Source organism: Herpailurus yagouaroundi, unplaced genomic scaffold (genome assembly GCF_014898765.1).
Source record: "Herpailurus yagouaroundi ecotype Mexico unplaced genomic scaffold, PumYag 201, whole genome shotgun sequence".
In the NCBI taxonomy this organism is placed as follows: Eukaryota; Metazoa; Chordata; class Mammalia; order Carnivora; family Felidae; genus Herpailurus; species Herpailurus yagouaroundi.
The window spans coordinates 5,491,518-5,518,097 of record NW_024412432.1 but is presented as its reverse complement, the minus strand read 5'-3'; the positions used below and the strand labels follow the sequence as shown (position 1 = coordinate 5,518,097).

The 26,580-nt window shown below is 43.2% G+C and overlaps 1 long non-coding RNA gene across 1 annotated transcript; it reads left to right on the top strand.

Annotated features, from left to right (window-relative positions):
• Positions 1 to 20,688: 20,688 nt before the first annotated feature.
• On the top strand, positions 20,689 to 26,285 carry LOC121014213 (uncharacterized). The gene is made up of 3 exons (XR_005783111.1): positions 20,689 to 20,911; positions 21,866 to 22,000; positions 23,750 to 26,285. It is a non-coding gene; the product is annotated as an uncharacterized LOC121014213 (long non-coding RNA).
• Positions 26,286 to 26,580: the final 295 nt, after the last annotated feature.

The window sequence follows — 26,580 nt, the reverse complement described above, 5'->3', positions numbered from 1 at the left end:
ATGCAAGTGCAAAGTTTTATAGTTATTTATATTGCTGATCATTATTCTTATTTTTTTCTCTGTTGTCTCAAGAGTATGTACTGATTTCAGAGACATCTCTCATTGAAAGAATACCAGATCGAATGAACCACCGAATAGCTTAACTCATACATCACCGTTCTTCCACCATCCCCTCTTCTCATGCTCTTTTAATTTTGAGAAAAGGAACATCCTCGTCCTGTGTAATGATCACAGAATATGGCCTGCTATCAAATTTGTGAAAAATCCCAACAGTAGTAGGGGCAAACCTAATTCTCTAGCCCAGACTCAGTCCGACAATCGTTTCCATTTGCAAATTGTTCAATAGTTTTCCAGACACTTTTCACATCTGGTAGCCAATTATCCCCATTCTTTATGAGCGCGGGAATTGGGACTCGGAGAAGTTAAGTGGCGTACTAGAAACCTCCAGGTTAGCTTCTGGCACCAATGGGACGTAATCTGAGTGTTCTAACTCTGAAGTCCGTGGTTCTGTCCACTGGAGACTCCAGGATACAAACAATCCAAGAAAGCAAGTGCACCGATCAATTCGTGAAGCAGGACATGAAGTTGGAAAAGCAAAATGGAAAACGTGAGATGACCAGCAGCTGAAATATCGTGATATATAATCATGCTTATAGCTTCGGCTACATCCTCGTACACTGAACCAACATTGTAATCAGGCTTACTTAGAAAACATTTTGAACTATGCTAGAAAAGATTATATCAGAATTCATATTATACATATGCGTCCCCATCAGCGCTACCTGTGGCATTTTCATGTATTTATATGTGTGTTATAAATACTTGATTTATACATATACAAACACACATACATAGTGTGTTTGTGTGCTTATGTATAAATGTATAGGCACACAGTAATAGAGATAATTATGAGTAGGGTGCAGTATGAATAATTTGCTTAAAGTCTGCTAAATAACCAAAACTTTGTAATGTCCTATTGCGGTTAATGCTTCCATTCTCCATGTGGGTAGGACTCCATCGCACTTTTCAACTCTGCAGTACTGCATGGGTGGAAGACATATTTAAGCTAATGTGCTTCCCCAAACAACTGAATCAAAGCCATCCCACTACACTGAGTCCTTTCTCTGGCTCCTTGCAAAGGAAAACGCAGACTGAAATAGATCTCCTTATGTAAAGATCCGGGAAAGGAAACTGATTTTTTTTTCATCCTTTTGTACATTTGTATAATGCTCACCTTGTCCCACTGTGACCCCTGTACACTCGTGTTCAGAGTACAAGCATTCCAAAAGAGAGCCGGAATGTTGGGAGCCCGGTGTCTCAAAGGCCAGTGGTGAGAAGTCTAAGACCCCGTAGCAAGACGAGTGACTCTTAGGAATTCCCATATCTGAGTGGGAATGGAAGCAACAACCTTATAAAATGCTGTCCTTTGCAAAGAGCCACGACAAAGGGATCCCCTGGTCAGGAACAGACTTTTCTTTTGAACCTTTCTTTTTTTGCAAATTAGATCTTCTATAATGCCAATAGTATTAAATTGTATGTCTGATTAAATAAATGACTCCATACACACACACCCTCAATTCTCTTGTTCTTGTCCTCTCTCTCTCTCTCTCTCTCTTCTACTAGTTGAGGATTTTTATTTCCAATGTTGAGTTTGGGTTGGCCCATTACAGAAAATCTCACGAGGGGAATGGCCCCTGACCCAACTCCTCAGATGGCTAAACGGAAGTTAAAGCACTTCCTTCACAGTGCATAATTGTGGAATGCAGAGACTCCGAGGTTGTGAAAGCAAATGGTATTCTAAAGAATTAAGGGGTGGGAGGGATTTGTAGTTAAATATAACAGCACACGAAAGGGTATTTTCTTGTTGTCAAGGCTGGAGTGAATCACTGCTGATCAAGTCAAAAGTTCTTGAATATCCTTAGTTTTGTATTGTCCCTCCTTTCCTTTTACCTTTATTTATTTATTTATGTATTTATGTATGTATGTATGTATTTATCTATTTATATATTTTGACTCCATTCGTCACAAACACAAAGCAAAGCAAAAAATTATATATATATATGTATGTATATATATATATATATATGTATGTGTGTGTGTGCGCGTGTGTGTGTGTGTATGTGTGTCGCAGGCAAAACACTGTGAACTTCACAACAGCAAACAAGCAACTCTTTTGCCATCTTCACATACGTCTCAGGAGACGAAATGGGAACACATGGGGATGTCATTTTTTTTAGTCTATGCATTCTAGGCCAGGTCTGTGTTTGTTTGTTTGTTTGTTTGTTTTCCTTTGGTCTGTGCATTCATGAAAATGATCTTGAGTGAAGGTTGGCTGAACGTTCAACATATGGAGCAAGCGTAATAAAAGCTGCTAATAGCCACATGTGTGGACTGGAAAAAAATTGGCGAAAATGAAATGAAATGAAATGTATAAAGGCCTACCTCTTGCAGCTTGTATATCTTACTATTGCTTTAATAATGTATAAAACAACTGGGAATGTTTTAAATACAAGGTCTTTGAATTAAATGTGGATTTTAAATATGTAATCCCTTGACAAATGACCAAATTAGGTGAAATATTGCTCCCTGAATCCCTTGATCATTACCTATCACTTACAAATCTGCCTAGAGATGTGGACACTGTCTGCATTTGCTTCTGTACATGGGGAGATGTTTGTATATATCCAGGCCATACACACACACACATTTCAATATCTCTCTGAAGATATATTGCCCCTTAAATTGTGACCTGGTATTTGAAACTCTCTTTTTCTTTGCTTTATTTTCCTTTTAATGTGACGTCTCTGTGCTGACACTTACTGGTTCTTGTTTTGCAATCTGTTTTGAGGTCCGTTGCTTTAATAAGACCCACTGCATCTTGGCTGATTTCAAAGTGACACCAGAATATCAGTGTTTAAAAAAAAAAAAAAAAAGTTTTGTTTGTAAATCATGTGACCAGCTTCTCTCAACCTGACACGGAAAGTCTCTTGTACTACAGTGTATTTAATAAAAATGATGTCTTACAATAAATAACATCCTCCAAAAGAGACACTAAAAGTTACATGATGATTACTTTAAAAATGTATAGAATTTTCACAAGGCACGTGTGCTCTTTTTTTCTGTCTGTCTGTCTTTTTTCTGTCTGTATTTTAGATGTGGTCACTGCAGCTGCCTGCAGTATTCATTCATTGAAAGCAACAAGGGTGTGTGGCCTTAGGAACAAGTTCCCTGGCTGACCCCTATATAACCTGGCACTTTCACCTTCTGTCCTGGATAACTACAACATCACCGTCCACCAAAATTTTCCGCGATGACATAAATGTTCTATCTGCACTGTCTGATGTGCCTAATTGGCACTTCAAATGTGGCCAGTGTGACTAAAGGACTGAACGTTAAATTTGACCTAGTTTCGATTAGTCCACACGTAAAGAGCCACATGTGGCTCGTGGCTACCATGTTACACAGCACGGAGTAAGGAGATCAAATCACTGTGATTTCTAGCAGGTCAGACCTAAGCAACCTGCCAAGACACAAGTTGTGTGCCATGGCATCCCTGGGTTGGGCCATCTTTGAGGATCACAATGACCCAGGAGCAGTAGCCAAAATGTCACACTCTCTTGCCTTCATGGTTAACCAGTAATTCCTAAATGGAAAAGGTGAAGGAGAACAATATAGGGGGTATTTGTCAGGGGTCTCGCAGCCTGTCTCTGCCTGGCTGGCAGGTAGCCTGCCTCCACTTCTACTGCTCAGTATTTTCCAGTGTCTGACCTCTTCCCCTCCATCTCCTCTGAGAAGAAAGGAGACATCTGGGTAACATTCCTAGTGGAGGCTTCAGAAACCTAGAGTTTGGCAGTGGATCGTCCCCAAATCCAACTCCTGGGGAACCTCATGAAAGCCCCTCTTACTGGTGCAGATAGTTTTCCTTGAGTGAAAAAAAGATATGACCAGCCTCACGCTCAGCAGAGACTTGGGGAATTCAAAGCTGTGTAAGGAGGGAAACAGCTTGTCCAAAAATCCAAATAGGATCATGTGTCCCTGTGGGATAGAGAGTATATCCCACTCCAGAAAACTGAATTGAAGGAGGAAGGTTAAACTACAGGCACTTGGCCAGCCAGAATCCAATTTGGACTATTAACGATCCACACTTCCACCAGAACATAATTCTGATAGTCCTACTGTTGAGACCATTACAATGGTATCAGTTTAAATTCCAAACCCAAGGTCAAGGTTTCCAGTGCCCTCGTCTGCTGCTTCTTCAAACACAATCCTGCAGTTCACCCTTAAAGATGCATTTAAGGCCCAACCTGCATAATCAGGATAAGTTCCTTCTCTCAAGAGCCTTACACCTTCTCCTTTACAAGGTCATGGCCAAGGTTCCGGGGATTACACAGTGGGCATATGTTTTTGGATACCACCATTCAACTACAGTGTTTTATCCTACACTTAAATCAACCCTGGGAGGCAGGTACTGTTATTATCCCCAGTTTACAGATGAGAAACTGAGGCACTAAAAATTAAGCAACTTGCCAGGAACTTTGACAAAAATAAATTGGTAAATATAGTGCTTACTATTTGCCATGGAGATAGTCATTTCATGCTTAGGGGCTCCTGCTGCAGGCAACTGTCAGAAATGCAGGCACCTGGAGGCATGGGGAAGCCCTACAGGTGGGACTTGGGCTGGCCACTTGACTTGGTGTTTAGGGTCTAATAGAAAGCAACTCAGCATTTCCTTCTGACGCCAAGAAGGCAGCCTTGCAGGAATGAGGTTATCAGTGGGAGCTAATGCCAAGATTCAAGGTTCAAGGAGACTAGAGAGTTTCTAAGAAGTTAAACCTGGAGGATGAAGTCTTTGGTCACTAGGCACAAGGTGAGCATTTTGTCACTAAGCCAAAGCCCAGAGTAAAGTGAGAACCCCCAGCAAGGTCTCTGGAGTGCTTTCCTAGTGATCCTAATCCTCACTCTCAACCACTCATCAGTCTGGAGAAGGGTGAGCCTGCAGGTGGAGGGAGCCACCACACAATGGGGTTCTGAGGCTTGGGGTGATGTTAGAACCTCTTTGGCAATTAGTTCCCTGCATATTTAGCCACTTCCTTAACATCAGGTTCTGTGGTGGTCTCCCATGATGAGGGCTGTATAAGAGCTAATGACCCTGCCCACCCTGCCATCAACAGGTGGTGTTTTACAATGAATGTAGGGTTCAAACCCAACTCATCTAAACAAGCAATGATATATTATCAAGACTACAAGCCTGCTATGTAGGCCAGGAAACTTACCCTCCCTGTCCTTGCATGGAAATCATACTCAAAGGCAGATGCAATGATATACTAATGCCAGGACCAGCCTGGCCCATGTCTAGATCAGGTGACAGGGAAGGACAACACAAGACCCAGGGAACTCTGGTCACTGTAAGCTGCCTTCCTGGCATGAGAAAGCTGGCCTTGCCAGATTCTTTTGCCTCTTTCATGCAGGAAGGATGGCACTTGTACAATGCCTGTAATAAATTCTCAATCTTCAGAACCAGTCATTTCCTATATATACAAAACCCTCTAATGTCCCGTGTGCCAATTAACAAACCCTCTTGCTTATATAACAATATTTTAAATCCCAATTAACTACTCAAGTCATTTCTCACATAGGCACTGCATCCATATGTCACCCATAGGGTATCTATACGTCATATACTAGATAGACATATTAGATATGTCACAATATCTAATCACTTCTATTATAGAGGCTGGACTTAACCTGCACATACACATGACATCTATACACAGACTTTAAAGTTAATTGCCACACAGACAGTGTAAACACATCCTTATGGAGAATCACAACCTTTTATCTTACGATAGATACGGGGATCTGTAGATTCCAACCAAAGTGTAGGAAATGCTACTTTCATCTTTTCCTTTAAATCAAGTTATATTTGACTCAAGTTCACATCCCACAAAGGAAAAATCAATCTCAACAATTACTCAACAAAGAAGGGTATGCCCCCTTTCCTAGGGTAACCCAGGCATCTCAAGACTCATTGATATCCAGGAAATATCCAAATTTACTGCTTGTTACAACCCAGTGGTGTTGGTGCCAGAGCAGAGGGCTCTGCATCTAGGACAGGTGCATCAGACACACCAGAGCCATCCCCCAATGCTTCCCTGATGCCCTATCCACCAGGTACTGTGACTACCTACTCTCAAGATGGATCAGAAGGCTTTACCTCCAAGACTTTAGTTTTCAGTTTAGTTTGACTTGGGGTGATTTTTTTTTTCTTTTTTTCCCATGCTGTTATAGTTTATCAAGCATATGCACATGTGCAGAACAAGATGGGAGGCTTTGTGCACCTGTTGCGTCTTCCATCTTCCTTGGAAATCTCAAAGTTATCTTTCTTAATTTGAGATGAGAGTTCTCCTCACATAGTTTTATTGTCCTGGCAAGATGAATATTAGAACACTCAGCTTTTGTTGTGGGCCAGAGTCACTTAGATAACTTTGAACAATGTAGAAACCAAAGCCTCACCCTGAAAAAATTAGTTTCTATTAGTCCGATTTGGGGTCAAGAAGTAGGCATTTTCCCCCAAATTCTCTAGGTGCTTCTAATGTGCAGCTGGGTTGAGAAATATTGTAGGGGATGACAATGTTCAGCCCGCAAATTTTAACCATCCAAACAAAAAACACCTAGTGACAGACCTAGGCTTTAACTCAGCAGAGAATGGGCCAGACTGAGAAGTGTCTAGAACTTTAGCTCAAGGATGCTGGATGGAGCACTAGATAGATTTGAAGCAGATCATCAGTATCCAAGAAGTTGAATAGTGGGTTATATGTTCTTTCAGAAAACAGGTTTCCTGCAAAGCTCCGTGGAAACAAATTATGGCCCAGTGCTTAAGGCAATCAATCAACCAGTCCTGATAAGCAAAAAGACTGGGACTCCAGCTCCCCATTATGCCAGAAGAACAGCTGATGGCTCTCCAGCCATAGATTCTGATGAGGATCATCCTACTACCAGCTTGCTAGAATTGCAGAGCAACCACAAGGCTTGGACCCAGCCGGTGACCAAGAGAGCTGAGCTGGCAGTGTACGATGGAGCTGAAGTTTTGCCATATTGGTATCATACACTGGCCCCAGATCACTGCAGGGGAGGGACCAGCACTTCCTTAATCATACAGCTTAAAGATTTCACAACCCCAAGGTCAAGATCACCTTCAAGAGTCTAAATTCAGTCCTACCAGACCGCTGTGTTCAATCCCAGAGAATAATGGGCAACTGAATTGGGAACACACATATCAGCTACTGATTTTGTCTCCACGATTCCTCTCCCAGATCGTAATATTCTAATAGTTCTACTATATGCACTATCTAGCCATTTATGAAAATATTGTAATTTCTATTTATCCTTGTTGTTGTTGTCATTGGCCATTTCCTACAACTAGAATGAACTAGAATAATTCTGTGGCAGCTTTAGGATGATGAGCATTTTTGTTCAATTCAGCCTGACCACAGGACTTTTCTATAGTAGACTTTCAAAAAGCATTTGCAAAGTTATGTAATACTTTTTTTAGTTTGGAGAGAGAACTTTTTGGAGACAAATCATGGCCTTTCCGGCTTTAGGACAGAGGGATAAATATGGATCAGAATGGTTGTCCCAGATCTCTTATAGCATCATGGATTCAAAGGGTTGGAGGGGTTGCAGAGGGCAATCCTTTGGACATCTTTGCCAGGGGGTCCAGCTCTAGTGAGAGGGAATTTATTTGAACACATCCTCCTGCCCCCCTTTGCCAATCCCCCCACCAAAGTCCATTTGCATTTTACAAAGCTTCCTTAGCAAGCACTTCCTGGTGCTGAACCAACATCTGCCTCCCATGGGCTCAGATCTCCTGGGAGTGCACAGAATAACTCTTATTCATTATTACTTGGCATCCCTTTATGACTCCCTTGTGCTCTTCCTCCCACATCCATCCCCCTACAGAAAACTCTAGAATGCTTGCCAAATACCCAGGAGAAAGGGCAACGAACCCAGCTCTGCCTGGTAAGACTTATGCCCAGTCCACAATTCCCTGGTTACTCTTTCTTCATATCAGCTCACTTTCCCCTACCTGTTCTTCAGGCTTCAACTCTTCTTGACACAAGCAGAAAGTAACTTTTTAAGGGATCAGAGAGATTAAAAGTGAGATGTGTCTCTTCTCCTCTGATAAAATAATTTATCAGTGGTATCAAGACAACTCATAGAGATCCACAGCCCTTATATCCAAGGGCCATCTAAAATTTCCCTGGATGCTGTTAAGAACAAGGAGAGTGAGGGGCGCCTGGGTAGCTCAGTCGGTTGAGCATCCAGCTCTTGATTTCAGCTCAGGTCGTGATCTCACAGTCGTGGACTCAAGCCCTGTGTCAGGCTCTGCGCTGAGCATGGAGGCTGCTGAAGATTCTCTCTGTCTCCCTCCTTCTGCCCCTCTCCCCTGCTCATGCTGTCTCTCTTAAAAAAAAAAAAAAAGAAAAAAAAAAAAAGAACAAGGAGAGTAAGGGATTCTGGATATTCCATGGGACAGTGAGATTCGCCATCTCTAATGAGAGAGAAAAAAGGGTGAAAGGCATTGCTTATTTGCCTGCTCAGCCAAGGGTGGGGGTGTTTGCTAACCTAAAGATAGCCTTAATTTTATTTGTTTTTCCTAAGGAACATCTGCTTGCACAATGATTAGACACTGGCATTCATTAACACAGGAAGTGAAGTGTCTGAGGTTTGTGTCACTGGGAGTGTTCGAGAACAAAATAAGACAGACACTCGTGGGAGTGATTTGAGAGCATTTTTCACACTGCGCAAAGGTTCAGCCCAAGAGAATGTCTAGTATTCAGGGGGCACGGGCTGTTGAGAATTCAGTTATCTGTAGTAATTGGGAGTCACTCTCCCTGGAACTGTGGGACAGGGTGGACGATGGATGACTTTGACCATGTGTACATGCCATGTGAATGAATACCTAACGAGGGCCTGGTGGCAGCAGCATCTCAGAAAATGCTTGCTGAATAAATGAATACATTTCTTAGGCACGCAGTGAAAAGAATGCAGAACATTCTGTACACTCTTTCTACATTCCAAAGTACATTTACATATATTATGGCATTTTGCTTCCTAACATTCCTGTGAGGCTGGAGCACAGGCTTTCCCTCCCCCGCCCCCCGTTTTGCAGATAAGGGTCTGGTCATGGTCTCAAGAGTTGGGACAGAGTCAGAACTAGAGGGCGAGTTTCCTAATTCTTCATAGGATTTTAGAACACCCAATCATCTGGGCAGTGACTTTAAGGAAGGTTTCCCAGAGTCTTAGATCAGGATATGGCAACAGTATATCCTAAACCCCCTGGCCTCCTTCGACCCCCCTCCCTTGGTTCAAAAAATAAAAAGTGATGCCAGTAAAAATTCAATTGTTGAACATGTGAAGTATTGTATGAAAGCATAACCCAAAGGAAAAATAATAAATTTAAAAGTCAGCTACTTCACCTATATATCTACCATTCAAGACTTCCAGCAATAGGCGGTTGAATAGACATTTGACAAAACGCAAAATGGGTCAGATTTTCCCCATTCATTAGAGGGGAGAATTGAAGACCTCCACAGAGAAATGATAGGACATCATCCCGTGGCTATGGGGAGAAGGGGGGACGAGATGTCGACTCAGTAAAGTTGGAGATTTGGAGCATATTTTGGGGATATACCAGCTTATCTCTGTCAAGTTACAGATGAGGACAACTAAGGCACAGAAGGGTCAGGAAGAGTCATGTAGCCATTAGGGGCAGTGCTGAGTCTCATCCTCAGGTTTCCTAACTTCCGAACACCCTACAGCTATGGGCCTTAATATCCTATTTCAAATGCTTCTTTGAAGCATTTGCATCACCATCTTCATCACTGCGACCTGTGTGCACGGGTGCATGTGTGCATGGGTGTGTGTCCACAGCAGGACTCTTTCTTTCTTCACTCCCTTCCTCCCAAAACAGGGTTCGACACCTATGGTTGCACAATAAAGGGTCTGTATTTACAGTTTAAGTATCTACAAAATAAATTTAAAATATTCCCTCCGGTCTTACTAAATCTCAATAAAAAGAACAAAAAAACAAACAACACTACTCCCTAAATTTTAGTTGTCCCCATCAATGTCCAGATTCCACCCAGGAGATCAGTCCCAAATAAAATGGCTGAGGATGAGAAGAATCCGGGAAAGCTGTAAACAGCTCCCCATTTCTATCCCCCATGGGGGGCTTCCTCTCCCCACCAGTTTCAGCCCTAGCTCTTGGAACCCACTGCCCTCTTGGGACAGAGTCCGCCCTACATCATCCTACCTACTGGCTGTGCATCCCTCTCACATCTTTTTAAAGAGATATTTTGGGAAGCAGCACACGCACATCCAGAGACCAATTACTCAATCTCCCAGCAAGTATGGAGATGATGGAAGTATAGCCCTTCCGTCTCCTAGCAACGGCGTGGGGGAGGGGGGAGGCTGGAAAGTGAGCTGGTTGCCCAGCACCACCCTGCGTAGAAGGCATTTGCGCATTTCGCTTTTGTTGTCTTTGATGGCCATTTCTAAAACGGGCTCTGTATTCTTGGGGGGATTTTAGGCACTTAAGTTATTCTTTTAAAAGATCTCTGCTGACATCCTCAGGTCCTATAATTAACATCTCAAGCCTTCGCAGGCCGGAAGTGTTCCGTCACCCCTAAAAATACAGAGCCCCACCTTGGTCTTCCTCCTGTGGCTTAGTAGGATTTTGGCCAGTCTCCTACTTCCTCACGCTATCGCTCGCCTTTACACATATTCGCCCCAGATGTGGACATTCAAGCACTCCGTTCTTTTTTTTTTTTCTTTGTCTTTTTTTTTTCTTTCTGAATTGTGAACTCTGCCCTCTAGAAAAATCAAGATTACAGTCACTGGACATCTTAGTTTGCTTTTTCACCTAAAACGACCAACCAAAGCAGATTTCCCCATCTGTTGTCCCAGTGCCTCCATGATCTCCAGGTCTTCTCCACCCTCCCCTACCACAAATGTGTCCTTGACAAGGTAAATATTTGACAAACTGGAGTAAGAATTGATTAAATGAGGGAGGAAAGCATGAGCTAGCATGATAGCTGACTCCCCTGACTGGAAATACTCAGGATCCCAAGAGAGAAGGCTGTTGAGTGGAAAGGCAATTGTTTCTGTTGTTTACGGGAGAGGGATATCTGGGGAAAGAGACATAGAGGTAGGATCAGAGAGAGAAGAGAGATTTCCATTATCAATCAAAGAAAACTGAAAGGGTGAGAGAGTTGAGGAAAGCTGGGTCTGCTCTAAATTCAGACCCTGCATCTGTTATTTCTGACCCAGGGGCCCCTCAACTTTGCAAACCTCAGAAAAGGTCAAGCCTTCTGGCTAAGGCTTGGGGATAAGTGAGGGCCAATGGGAACGCCAAGGATTGGAATGCTTTTGGGGGCCAGGAGGGGGGGGGGGGCCGGGCACCAAGGATCAGGAGGTGAGACACAGAGTGCTTTGTTGCAGGAGCATTGATTGAAAGAACAGGAGGTGGCACTAAAGCCTGCCCTGCCATGCTAAGTTTGCAATGACCTCTCAGATATTGGCTGAGGAAATGATGGATAAGATGAGAAGCTGTGGTTTCTAGATAATCTTACAAATTTTATTTCAGCCAAGCAAGAGGTTGTTTCTCTAATAGGGAAATGCCTTCCCTTCTCTGCCTGCCTGTGCCCCAGTTTGTTCCTCCTGGAGTCAGGAAATTTGCACAGATGATACCATTTCCATCGGCCTCCCCTCTGGGGCCCATGGCTTACCATAGAGAGCCTTGTCAGGCTGTCCATTTTTAGTCCTTCTGAACCAACTCCTGAGAGGTTGCAACTATCTTGCTTCTAGATGGGATTCAAACCTGAACAATTTGGCTCATGGAGCCATGAGCAATGGCTAAAATTTTAGTAGAAAAGGAAGTCTCACACTGGCTCTGAATCCTGGGACAAGTCCCATGGAGGGGTCCACAGCTACTCATGGGCACATGAGATCCTTTCCACTCTCGGGCCCTGCCTAGGTGCTAAACCAAGCCTGGGCAGATAGGCCGAGAGATTCTGAGAAGGCGGTGGAGGGTTCAGGGAGAGATGAAGAAGGCAGAGCAGACCTGGTCACTGTTTGGGTTTATCAGTTATTCCCTAGATGTGAGAAATGGGGTACACATGATGAGACTTTTGTGTCTAAGTGAAATCCAAAGGAAAATCTTTCATGGAGAGGAATTTTGTTCTAGCGGCTTCCTTCTGGTGTCCTCTGGTGTAGAGCTGGACTATTAAAAAGTGAGCGTAGTTTAGGCGCCCACTACCTACAGGAACATTGTAATCTGCTATGTCTACAGAGAAGGGTGAATCGATCAGGACTCTTCCCTGTCTCCCCTTCACATCAGCGTCAAGAGGAACATGAGGGTGGAACTCTCAGGCCTTCAAGAGCATCCAAGTGCATAGGTGGGAAACAGAATTCCAGTATGGGGAAGCCCCTCAACTAGTTAGTGCATCTCAGACCTGTAGACTCAAGGCCAATCCTCTAAAACCACCCTGACTCTCTGAAGGCTCGACACCAGCTGGTACTTTCCTAACACTGGGGGCTCGACCCAGAAGTCAAAACAGATACTGACAGGGAAGCTAAGAGACTGTGAAAATAGACTTTCTTCCACCATTTTGCTCAGGACCAGTTCGCTGTCCAGTAAATCTGGGCTGTCTTTCAGGACTTCCCAACTTTATGGACAAATATAGCCAGGAGCAAAGCACAATCCTCCAAATTGTTAGTTCTGAGCCTGCTGAGGTTATTTCATCACTTATGTGAAGTTCTGCATGTTCAAGTTCTGTTCTGACACAGGCCTTTGTCAGGAGCCCAGTTACCATGGCAGTGCCTCCAAAATAGAACAAGTCCAACACATATCAATAGACGGTACAATAAATAGAATAAGTACTCCTTACAATACATTATTCCTTTCTAAGGGTAGTAATTACAGAGAGTTGAAAATAACTACACCTCCCCCCTTCATTTAATTAAAGGAAAACAATTCCACAAATCGGAAATGCACAGTGTTTATATCAGAACGGAACTGAGTGGCCGTGTGATTAAGAGGCCAGGATAACAGTTGAATTTGCTAGGGAAAACTTAATGCACTAAAGCTAGAGCCTTTCAGAGAATCATTCCGAAGCACTCTGTCTCAAACTGAACCTATAATGTGGTTGGTTGGAGGCACCAGCTAAGTATGAACTAAGAGCATCACCTAAGAAGCATAATATGCTTTTTCAATGGTGGGGTGAGCATTCCTCTCTGTTTTCCCATGGCTACCCTGGTTTGTTGCTGATGTCCCATGACTCTCTCAAGTGTCGTGCTTCAGATGGAAACTTACATAAGCACCCTTATTATAGGTAACCACAGGGTTTAGGAGGCTGGGGACAGACCCTTTGAAAAAATTTCTAAGGCTGTGAGAAAAAAGATACCCATCTTTATGGTAGATATTTTAATGAATATTGCATCATTTGAGCTGTTTGTAGGCAAATGCATGTCTGAAGGGCTCCAATATCTTGTGCTTTCCGTGGATGACTCCCCATCTTAGAGTAAGCAACCTGACAGAGAAGAAAAATGCACTGCCTTTGGAACCAGACAGGCCTGAGTTCCAGAACCAATGTTGTTTCTTACCTTGAGAAAGTCTTAGCCTCACTTTTACAGATGTGTAAAAGTGGGGCTAACACTCTGTGCTTTATGTGGGTTGCTGTGAAAATTGAATGATGCGTAGGTACAAGTTCCCAGCACAATGTCTGGTCTATGGTAGGAAATGATTCTTAGTGTCTTGTTCAGTCACTACAGTCACTACAGTGGCTGTAGCTAACACGGTAGACTTTCTAGACACAGCCTTTGGAGCCGGTTGGACCTAAAAGTGACAGAATCCTGGGAAAGTTAATGAACCTCTGAGGCTCCCCGCCCCGACTCTTAAAGGTAGCCACCACTGAGAACATGTCAGTGTGTTGAGAAGAATAACAGAGGTGACAAACGTTAAGTCATCTGGCACAGATCCTGACACTAAACAGACATTGTCCCAGGTTGTGTTCCCTGGGAAGCAAATGCTGGGATGGAGGTCAGCATGTAAGGAGCGCCACTGGGGCGAGCAGTTGTGGAAGAGACGGAAGGGAAGCAGGACTGGGAACGTGAAAAAGCTCTGATGTAGTCCATTTGACAACTTGACAGCAAATGACCACTTGGCCTCCTTGAGACGTGGTGCCATGTCAAGGACTCATTGACCCCCATAATGGGCAGATTAGACATTTAGCAGTGGTGATAGCTGAATCAGCTTGGGTGAATTCAAGTACATGCTGATGGCCCGTGCATAACCTTCGTCCTTAACACCATGACCCTCACTCATGTGCCTTTTGTGCCTTTACTGGAATGGCTGATGACAGAGGCTGAGGTGAGTGGACCCAAGCATTTTGTCTATTTGGTTTGTGCCTCTTTCAGGGGTGAGTACTCTGAGGGACATTAAAATGTTGTGCCACTTAGTTTCAGCCTCTCTGCTTGAAATCCATTCTTTTTTTAAATCGCTGATTTTTAGAGCAGTTTCAGATTTACAGAAAGACTGTGAAGACACCCAACTTCCCCTATTATTAACATTCCACGTTTGTAGAGTACATTTGTCACAATTAATGAACCAATGTTGATTGATCACGAACATCAGATTGTCTCCGTTTTCTCTGAGTGCCCTCGTCTATCCCAGGATCCCATCCAAGACCCCGCATTCTATTTAATAGTCCTGTCTCCTTGGGCTCCTCTTGGCTGTGACAATTTCTTAGACTTCCCTGGTTTTTCTGATTTTTGACAGTTTTGAGGTCATTCATTATATAGAATATTCCCCAGCTGGGACTTGTCTTGAGGTTTTTATTGTGTAGGAACGTGCTTTTGGAAGGAAGACCACAGAGCCATGGACCATCCTTATCACACCATTTAAAGAGTGCATGCTATCAGTGTGACATCACTGATGTCACTGGTTGTTGCTAACCCTGATCACCTGGCTCGAGATGATGTTACCTTTTCTTCCCCTTCATTTTCTATGTTCTATCACCGTGGGGGTGGAAGAACAGCTACATAAATCATTTACAGTTCTTTGGTGTGGGGGATTTGTCTATTCTACCCCACTTACTCATTTGTTCAATCGTTTATCTATCTCAGTACGGACTCATAGGTATTCAATAACAATCCAAAACTACCTTATTTATTTCGTGGCTGATATCACTCCAGCTCTGGCCATTTGGGAGTCTTTTAGTTGCCATCTGCCTTCTGTTGACATAACCCCATTACTGTGGTATGTTTTTGTTTTTGAGCACTTTCTCTCTTTCAGGCACCATAGATACACCGACCTCATCTCATATATTTTCTGCCACAGTCTTGGAATTAGCCACCTCTCCAAGGGACCTTCATTCCTTTTATTAGTGAATAGTATCAGAAACCAAGATCTGTTTTCTAGGTGCACTTGTTGCCTTAGGGTATCATTGCTTCCAGGCTTTCCCTCTCAGCTGATGGATAAAGGGGATATATGTGTGTATATTAACCAGTGTCTATATGCATATCTATAAGTATTTCTTTATGTAACCATGTATGTCTATATTGGGCCACAAATGGGTTTATACTGATGTCTCCAATTGTGATCTGTTACCGCATAGAACATTCCAGTCTCCTCCCCTTGCTTAGCTGCAATCTCTTACTCCAAAGTAGATTACCCATCTACTTAATTCAAGCAAATCAATCCAAGTTTACATGTATAGTGGTTTCAGAATTGTTAACCCATACCTTCATGGAAAAAAGCCCATCAACTCGAGTACAGTGCTTACGTACAGTTCCTTTTGTCTTTAGTCTTACAGACCCCACCCATTTCCAGAGTGACTTAGGCCAATGCTTTATTTTTCTAAATCCATTGTTTATCCTCCATTGATAGTGAAGGTGAACCCTATATACATTTTCTTTTTGTCAACTGGCGTAATTAATCTTTGTTATCAGAGGGACACTGGAGGAACATGAAAAGAGGAAAGGGCTTCTCTTCCTGGTTCTGTGTGCTCTTCCCTGTTTGCTCCTATGACAGAGGAGCAGCCAGCAGCAGGCAGGACCTCCATGACACTCACTTTTCCAGCAAGTTCTGCCAGCAGGACTCGCTTCATGGAAGTATAACCAGTGTAGTGTCTCAAGACCCCCCCTCTCATAAGGAGCTACACATTTGGTTTAATGCTCTGTTGATACAATCTTGAAATTCTTAACGATTTTGTCTTTGAACTTACGGGGAAGTCCAGTGGGACAAAAGGGCATGCACGTGTCCAGGGGAGATAACGAGGTGACAGTGTCCACGCACATGGGGTCAGGTCCACAGGCACAGCAGGCAGTGCTCAGGATGCACATGAGCGTGAGCGTGAGCAGCTGGCCTGGCTACCTGGTGCACACAGCATACGGAGGGGTGGGGGGGGGGCAGGTCAGGGCCCTGAAGACCCCAAAGGGTAGCCTGGCTGGGATGACACAACAGCAGCAACAGCAGTTGCTACCACAGCCCTGAAAGAAAGAAGAGACACCTCCTGAGTTCAATGCTGGGACCTGTGGGGAAAGGCCAGCTCTCCCATCTGTCCCTGGAGCCTGTCCCTGTGGCCACCTCACCAACACGAACTCTCCATCCTGAGCACCAGGGTGGGAACTACCTGTGCAGCCAGTAGATGTTTCAGTAAGTTATTGCAAAATGAAGTTGTAATATTGTGATTTATAATATGAAATATGTGTGTGTATAGATATAGATATAGATATATGTATGTATATATTGTATACATACATATGTATGTATAAAAATATGTATAAATATATATATATACGTGTGTGTGTGTGTGTGTGTGTGTATATATATATATTTGGTCTTCATCCTTATTTCAGTCACAGAGCTCCAAAGTCCCTTGGAATTTCCTAAGTGAGGAGAGCAATAAACATCAATAAATATCAATGACAGCAAGAAACATCAACCAACTTTGGAAAGTACCTAAGGGTGAGGGCTGGTGGCCAGAAGAACCAACCCTGTGATCCAAGGGTTAAAATTTCCCTACTACCTACCTGACCTCTAGGTAGGTTGAATCAACACCAATGGCCAGTGACTTGATCAATCAGGTCTATGTAATGAAGCCTCCATAAACACCCAAAAACAGTGTGGGCAGAATGGTTCAGAGAGTTTACCATTGACACAAATATGGAAGTTTGGGGAGAATGGCACACTTGGAGGGGGTATGGACGTTCTGCACCCTTTCCCCTCACACCTTGTCTTATGCATCCTTCCGTCTGGCTGTTCCTGAGATGTATCTTTTTATAATAGATCGGTTACCTAGTAAATAAAATGTTTCTCAGCATCTGTGAGCCATTCTAGCAAATTAATGGCTACCAAAGAGGGGGTCATTGGACCCTCCAGCCTATAGCCAGTCACCAGAAGCATGAGTAATGACCAAGACTTTCAAGTGGCATCTGAAGACATTATCTACCTGGAGATAGTGTCAGAACTGAGTTGAATTGTGGGACACCCAGCTGGTGTCCCAGAACTGCTTGAATGTGTGGGGAAACTACTCCCTCCCCCACCATTACTACACACACATTGAAATTGGGATCAGAACTCAGAAAGCATACACAATAGACATTGCAATAAAACATATCAGGGAGTTACTAGAATTCTTCAAAGAATTTAGAATCTCTGGCTTTGAAACTTGCTGCAAGATTGGAAAGCAAATTTAGAAATAGAAATTGTAGTTAAAAATTGTTGCATCCATTCAAAAGAAACAGTAGTTTCCTATGAATTTTTCAATGAACAAATTCCTACTAACAACAAAGGCAATTTTTAAATTAATGTTTTCTTGTCATTGAATATATAGCAACAGACTACATAATGGGCGTTTTAAATTATATAAAAATCACAAAGTCCCTCTTGGTTTCTTGTACAAACTCCACAAGTTACAGGAAATATCAGAGGAAGCATTAAAATGCCACTGTATAAATTTATGCTTAAAATTAAACTCAGACTTAAACAAAAATGATTTATATAAAGGGTTAAGTCTTTTCAGAAAAAAAGATTTAGAATCATACTCTAGATGTACTAAAAACTTACTTTGAAGTAATTTATCAGAAATTTGTCCTCCTGTTGTTGCAACCTGTAAAACACTCAACTCCAATTACGGTTGCATCAGCTGAAAGAGACTTCTCAAAATTAGAAATTACTGTGGTTCTTACATTTGCCAAGAGCTACTGACATTGCTTTCAACTCATTGAAAATGAACTTGCCACATTTTGATGAATTTGTAGGAAATTGGGCCAGAAAAATCATATGACCAATCAAGATAGCACATTCATAAAGCATTATTATTTACTGTATTATATAAAATTATGATTCTGATACCTAAAATATTAATTAATTAATTAATTAATTAGTAAGTTAAATCCACATGGCCTTTCTTCTCAGCACTTTACCTCTAATACCCTATTACCATAGGGGGTCCCAGACTCTATGGTCCAAACAGCAGTGCTGTTTGCACTGACCACAGACCGGCTGCAAAGCCCTTTCCTGTTATGGATACTGAAAGCTGGCAGCCTTTCATATCACCCAGTGGGGGAAATAGACCCTAAGGTGTCCCATATTCATGCTCTGTATGCAATCTCTTTTCCTCGAGTGTAGGCAAGACCTGCGACTTGCTTTTAACCAATAGATGATGGCAAATGTGATGGGATGTCACTTCTGATCATCCATCCTTGACATTCTTAATATTACAAATTGAGGATATCCTTGTTAGCCACCCATCTGTTTTATCCCATGAACATGCTGTGTTCCATTCACCGTATCCATAACTATCCAGTGTATGAGTTGGGAGTTGACCTGGCTTGGAGCTGGGCTACTCTGGAGAATAATTCCTGGACCTGGTTCTCAGATCTTTCTGTCCTTCCCCTGCGGACGTGAGAATCGCTTTGTAAAAGACCAGAAGTCCACATCCAGAATTACTGTGACACCAGCTAATCACAGGTCATTTCTTACCTAATAGCTTGCAAATAAGGTTTCCTTTGAAGATGCGGACACTGTGTAGCTTCAGAGGAGATGAGGACACGTTGGGTCACTTTATAAAAATTTGCCCTAGTTCCCACAAGTCAGTTTGTAGGTTTTGTGTGCTCTGCTTTAATCTGATAAAGATTTGTGTTTTTAATTAACCAGTTAGGTCCCTATGATGGGAAGTGGACCTAGAGGGACGGAGATTTAGGAATGTGGCAGCCTGATGGTTTGAATTCCAGTTGTCTGTCTAAAATTCTATTATTTGGGGCAGTTGCTCAGCCTCTGAGAGGCAGAAGCCTGATTTTAGAGAGAAGGCGGTCCCCCCAAATTTTATCCCCCCTGTACTCCTTCCCCCAGAGTGGGGAAGTATGAAAATACTTGTCACCATGAAAAGTCAGAACAGCCAAGACTAAAGGACAGATGGAGAAACACAGGAAGAACGAGGACAGCAAGAGGTACGAGGAGGCTATATTCCCTTTTCCTGTGTCCTCCTTTTATAAATTTTAACATTTCACACTTAAACTTTTCCTAGGGTTCGTATTTCTGTGGCTAGCTCTTTGTTATTACAGTTTACCCATAGATATGATAAATGAATATAGTGAATGATTGCTGAAGGTCGACCAGATGGCTTGATGACTTCATTTACTCTTTTTCTTTGGGAAAACAATTGAAAAAATTCTAACTACTCATTCTCCTGCAGGCAGGGGTGTGCAGTGGTCACTTTTGAAAATGGAAAGATAAACGCGGTTCTTGTGTGCCTGAAAGCTCTGGGGATCCTGGAGATACTTTCTGCTCCACGATTTTATTCAAGAACATCAGGAATTAATTGTACACCTTGCTGTGAGAAAAAGGCACATTGTATATTCCAAACACCAAGATCTTTCTTTTAGGATTAGAAATGTAGTTGACACAGAGAAAATACTTTCAAGATGTCGGGGGGGGGGGGGGGCCGGGGGCAAGTCTCCAGCTCTTTAGAAGTCAATATTATTCAGCACCTGTATAGTTTCATATCTCTGTGGGTTAGGGGTATCTAGTGTTTCTCAGAGACCATAACCCAGCCATCCATAATCAAACATGAGTCCTCTCAAAAGATACAAAAAAGAAGAAGGGAGTAGACATAAGAACTCTTCCCCAGAGTTTCAAAATATTTCCAGATATGAGAGCTTTGAAGAACAATTTCCTCTTCGGGGATTTCCAGCCTTCTCAATCTGAAAGGCAGGCACAAAGCTTTATATTTCCTGTTCACACTGGATTCCAGGGTGAGTCTAGCCTGCACGCTGGCTTTCAGACAAACAGTGGGGAAGGACCAAATAGAAGAATAGACGGGGCATTTGCAGTCGCACTTGGGTTCTGATCCATTCTGGACTCCTAGTTATGTGCCCTTTCCGTGGCTCAGTTTACTCATTTGTAAAACACAGTTGCCAACAGCTACTTCCAATGGCTTTTGCAGTAAAGACGTGAGAATAATAGGCGATGGATTCCCTGTACAAAGGAGACCGTCACTAAACATGTGCCTGGTTAGTTCCACGAAGGCAGGTCTCTCGAGCCCCAGCACTTCCTCATGCCTGGTGCACAGTAGGTACTCAAGATTTGTCAAACGAATGAGTCATATTCATTATTTTCCATTTCTTATCACTGTCGCCCTATAAACTGGACAAGATGTTCACCTGTATGCAGGGAGGACTACATTGCCTTATCAGGAGAACCCAGCAGGACCTGATGTTATACACATGCACTCCGATATCTTCCTAGTGGGAATGTAACTGGACACGACCACTTTAGAGAAGAATTCGGGAAAGTGGACTACTGAAGCTGAACATGCATGCACCTTGACTAGCGTTCCATTCCTAGGTGTATACCTCTAAGAATATAGCTTTTCATACAAGACCACACATACCAAAACATTAATGTTTGTAATACAAACAAGGGAAAGCAATTTAAATGCTGAACAGCTGAGTAATCAATACATGTATTCAATATATTCTTTTAAAAAATGTTTATGTTTACTTATTTTTGAGAGAGAGAGAGAGAGAGAATGAGCAGGGGAGTGGCACAGAGAGGGAGATACAGAACCTGAAGCAGGCTCCAGGCTCTGAGCTGTCAGCACAGGGCCCGACACGGGGTCAAGCCCACAAACTGTGAGATCATGACCTGAGCCGAAGTCGGGCGCTTAACCGACTGAGCCACCCAGGCACCCCTCAATATATTCTTAACATGCTATTTTACAACAAAGAAAATTAGCAAAATTCTGCCAGCATATACGACCCTCAAATACAGAATTTCAAACAAATAATTCCATCTGCAAAAGAATAGACTAGATTATGGTTATATACATCTAGTTTAAAAGATGCATAACAGCAACATATATTGCTTACCGGTACAAACATGTATCATTAAAGTATAAAAAATGCAAAGAATAATAAACACTATATTTAGAAGAGCCAGTCCCTCTGCGAAGGGAGAGGAGGGTTTAAATCAGAAAAGACGATGCAGAGAAATTTGATACAGAGGAATATCAGTGATTTTTGATGTTTTAGAAAGGTGTCCACCAGCTAAAAATGAAAACGTACGTTTAAAAAGGATCTTAACATGTGAGAGCTGGCGGAATCCTCTAGCACTAACCCCGCCTCTCCATTCTAAAGGTAAGCAACCTCAGGCCCAGAGAAGTGAAGTAATTTGCTTCAGGGTGCACAGTCAGGTAGCAGCAAAGCTGTGATTAGATTCCAGATTTTCAGGTCCCACGCCAAAAGTTTTACAGTGCTCTTTTTAATTGCGTTTGGTCTGGTTCCTTTTTCCCTCTTGCAGGGAGGAAACTGAACATACACGTGAGCAGCACCGTCATTAGATGCACCACAGTTGAGCCCCGCAGAGAATGTATGGAGAAAAGGCTTCTGATTGAGTCCAGGCAGACAGGATGTTCTTGACGCACGGCCGGCCAGCGTAAGCAGTATTTCTAAGGCTTTTGTTTTCCTGCCCTAGAGAGATTGTGGGGCATTCATATGCAAGGTCATCCAAACTTGCCCACATGTTTACTCCCAGTCCCCAGAAAAGTCAGACCAGCCTTGGCAAATCTGGGTTTTGCTATCAAGACATCCAGACTTGTAAGGAATTTTAAAGTTTCAAGTCCTTGAGATTTTCAAAGTAGGAGAACACAGTTCCAGATCACAGGATTCAGGGACGCCTGGGGGGCTTAGTCAGTTACATGTTCGACTCCTGATTTTTGACTCAGGTCACGATCTCATGGTCATGGGATCAAGCCCTGTGCCGAGCTCTGCACTGAGTATGGAGCCCTCTTAGGATTCTCTCTCTCTCTCTCTCTCTCTCTCTCTCAAAATAAATAAACATTAAAAAAAGAAAAGATTGCAGATTGCAGGATTCCATGGAACTGGCAAGATTATGGCAACAAGTTTTTGAACACACAGATGAAACCTCCATGTGTATTATTTCATGTACACAAAACAAGACAAAAATGGTACCTGAATAAAGGCATTTTCGACACCATTCTACATATATCACATCAATACTCATGCATACTGTACAGTGAATTTCTACCTAAGCTTTTTGTTCTCCCTCCCATTAAGTTTCAAAGCGGATCTGGAAAGTTCAGTTTGCTTTTTTACTGATGATAATTCATAGAGGTATTAATGCCTCTTATTTTTTATGTTCTGGTGACTTTCTGGTCTCTTAACCCAAAGTTTTTTGTTTTTAGTTTTTTTTTTTTGAGACAGAGAGAGACAGAGCATAAGCAGGGGAGGGGCAGAGAGAGAAGGAGACACAGAATCCGAAGCAGGCTCCAGGCTCTGAGCTGTCAGCACAGAGCCTGATCCAGGGCTTGAACTCACGGACTGTGAGATCATGACCTGAGCTGAAGTCGGACACTTAACCAACTGAGCCACCCAGGCACCCCTCTTAACCCAAAGTTTTTGATGCATATCTTTCTGTCCCATGTGTACCCTAGAGACACAAAGTAACTTGGCTCCTGGATGGAAAAAGTTGGGGTACCAATCCCTCATCTATCTTAGGGATTTCCTCGCCTCTCCTTCCCTAATCCATGATGTATGTAGCTGTGGCTCTGGCATATGGCAATGGCCTGTCACCACACCTCAGAACAGGGCACCATCTCCTACCAGCTCCATACCCATCTTCATTCCCCCAACTATAGTGAACATTCAACCCACGGCCAAGGAACAACTGAGTTCGTCTTCCCTTACCTGTCCTCGTACTTTTTTTTTTCAAGTTTATTCACTTATTTTGAGAGAAAGAGAAAGTGTGAGTGAGGGAAGGGCAGAGAGAGAGGGAGAAAGAGAGGATCTCAAGCAGACTCATCACTGTCAACACAGAACCTGATGTCAGGCTCAAACCCACAAACTGTGAGATCATGACCTGAGCCCAAGCCAGACACTCAATGGACTGAGGCATCCCTCTCATGCTCTTTTGTTGAAAAATCCCTACATTGTTTGGACATGGTCTTCCTCCTTATCTCTGTTCCATTTTCCCCTTTAATAAATATTTCCAAGTGAATGGATGTCCATATTGGAATTTCATCAGAAAACTTCACTAGAAAAGATTCATTTCTATTAGAATTTTGCTCAAGGAAATTTCATGGGTAGGGTACAGTTATTGGGTCTATTTATTAATCTACAAACATTCCTATCAACCCACCAAAATGTTACCATGTCTTTCTTCAAGGATGACCCCAGACCTGTATCTGATGAAGCCATAGATGGGGGAGTGCTGGAGGTTGTTTTTCAAACTTAGGTAATATTTATACCTCCCCATTTTGTTTTTGGGGTTTTATTTATTTTTTATTTTTTTCAGGCTAGGGCCCCAAGCCAATTGTACGATCTTTCCATGCCAGGGTGAGTCTATGTGTCTTGCTTCCCTTTGCCATTTTGTATAGAGTCTTGAGGAGAAGAGCATGTGTGGTCTAAAAGAAAATGAGTAGAATCTGCAGAGAGCTTGAGTGAGGCCCATGGGCTCCACAGCAGGAGGCCAGAATGGGGCAGGTTCTCTTGTGCCATGGGCACGATTTGTGGTCCAGCCATGTCAAAGCCATTTCATGAAGGAAAAGCAAGCTGAGTAGAAGGCAGAAGTCTTTTCTCTTGGCCATTGCCCTGTGCACAAAACTGGCCCCACTGGCAAAGCAAGACGAAGCTACCCAGGTGCAAGGCTTAGATGGGGGGACCAGAAGGCCATTTGGATGATGTTTCATGACCCCAAGGCACAGCAAATGAAATTATACTAAGAGTCTCAAAAAAGCAAAGAAAGAAATAAAAGGAGATACCCATCATACAATTCCGATTGTAGGTCTCATTCCCAGACCTCTTTTCTGTTATCACGATAAATTAATATTTTGGTAAATTCTGTAAAGTTTTTGTGAATAGTGTAATGATTCCATCATTGTCACAGCAAAACATTTATTTATTGAATGGCATGTGTAAAATAGACTTCAGTTTTTACAACCTTGTTTAATATTTACTCACTTTTAAATACACCTCAAAAATACATAGTTTATGTGTGTTAAATATACCTAAGTTGTATTGCAATACGTTTGTAATTCAAAAACATGTTTTGGCAAAATGGTGCCCTGGTTTCTTAGCTGTAAGGATCACCAAATGTGCAGAAGCCGAGATGAAAGGTAAGTTGATATCTTTGGTTTTTACTTTTAGCTCTGAATTTTCTTTCAAAGGGGTTTGAAACGTAAAATTGCAAAACTCACAAAAAGGAGGGCAGCAGAGCGATTCCTTGGTCTTCTGAACATCATCACATTTACTTCTTTTGTTTTCCAACAAAGAAAGGAGCTACGCCATACACCCCATAAGTATATGGCCTGGGCCTCGCTGACAGAGAACACAGACCTAAAGGGAAATCGTCCATCACAAGTAAGAAAACACCAAGGACTCAAACAGTGACATTGGGAAAAACAGAGAGAGAGAGAGAAAAGAAAAAACAAAACAAAACAAAACAAAAAACGAGATAGGAGAAATCTCAGATTTTTTTTTCACGAGTATTTGGGGCTTTGAACTTCATGTTTGGAGAATAACTGGTGACAAATTCCTTTCTTGTTGATGCAAGTTGGTAACTGGAAATTCTACTCCGATGAAACCACAGATACATTCTCAGACAACACACTAACCAGAGATTCCCCACCTCCCGAAGGCGCATGCAGACATGCAGACTAGCTGGTGAATTCCAAGAGATCAGGCCCTGTCTGAGGGTCCTTGACATCCTTGGGGAATGCTGGGTTGTGACAAAGACAAGCCAACTTCCACCAAAACCCTGCATTGTGTCGTGACCCACCCCCTGGGGGGGCAAACTTTCTGCCACTTCCTCAGTGAAGCCACTCTCAGCCTGCCTGGCCTGCTCTCCTAGGCCCTCAAGTTGTGGCCATGTTAACGCTCAGAGCGCTATGCTAATCAGGGGTGACTGGCATTTTGTGCAATTTTTTTTTTTTGGATGGGGGTGCCCAAGACTAAATCAGACTAATGATGAAACAAACACCATTTTTCTAGCTCTGTTCTCACCTCATATTCCCAACAGTGACTTCTAGAAGTTTCCCTGATAGCGTCTCACATGAGTTCCACAGACCAGCTCTGCCCGATGCAGGTCGGCGTGCCCCCGCTCCCTGTCCCTGGGATGTACCAAGCTGCCGATGCACAGACGACGAAGCCAACGGTGAGGGCACACACCGCTGAATCCTCAACAGCACGGCCGCTGATTTCCTCCAAGGAGCTGTTCTCGGTGGCCCCTGTCACATAACCTCTCCCAAATCTGTGTGTTTATGGTTTCAAAGCCACTGTCCCTATTTCCTTTTATCACTGACCATGCTGGTATTGTTGGCGTTGCTGAGATCTTGCAATATTAAGATCGTGCTGAGATTCTGATCAAACAGCTGCCCAGTTCTGGGCTCCCTCTTCCTTGCATACCCCTCCACGTGGACATCAAGTGACAGAACTGTGCTGTAATCACCCCAACTCTCTAGCTCATGCTCCAAATCTGTATGCCTGAAAACTCATCCCAGAAGGCTCCTTGGGGTGTATTGCAAATTACTCCAGCTTCTTCGAAGACATCAGCACACACACCCTCACCCCCCCGACCCCCGCCACACCCACCTGCACCCTGCTATGGACATTCCCACAGGATCCACGCTATGGGGGTGCCCCACACATCATGTAGGTATCTAAGAAAGGTTTGTGAAAGGAACAATCAGTCACTTTCACTGAAAGCAGGCAGCCCTGGCAATGTGTTGCTTATTGTTGGCGCAAAGGGGGTGTTTGCAGCCTCTCTTTGGGGGTGCGGGGTGGGACAGATAAGGTCATAAGCCTCAATCTCAGAGTCTCTCCCTCAAGCTTGCCTCCACAGGAGGACTTCTTGTCAAGAGGTCACTGTGACTGCCATCCATGCTGGATGTGGTTCTCAGTGTCCACGGTGCGTAAGGACCAGCCGGGTCCCCACCCAGGACAATCGGTGTCAGTTCTCTGGGGTTTTTTCCGTCCCCCAGTGATCGTCCTGCACCTCAG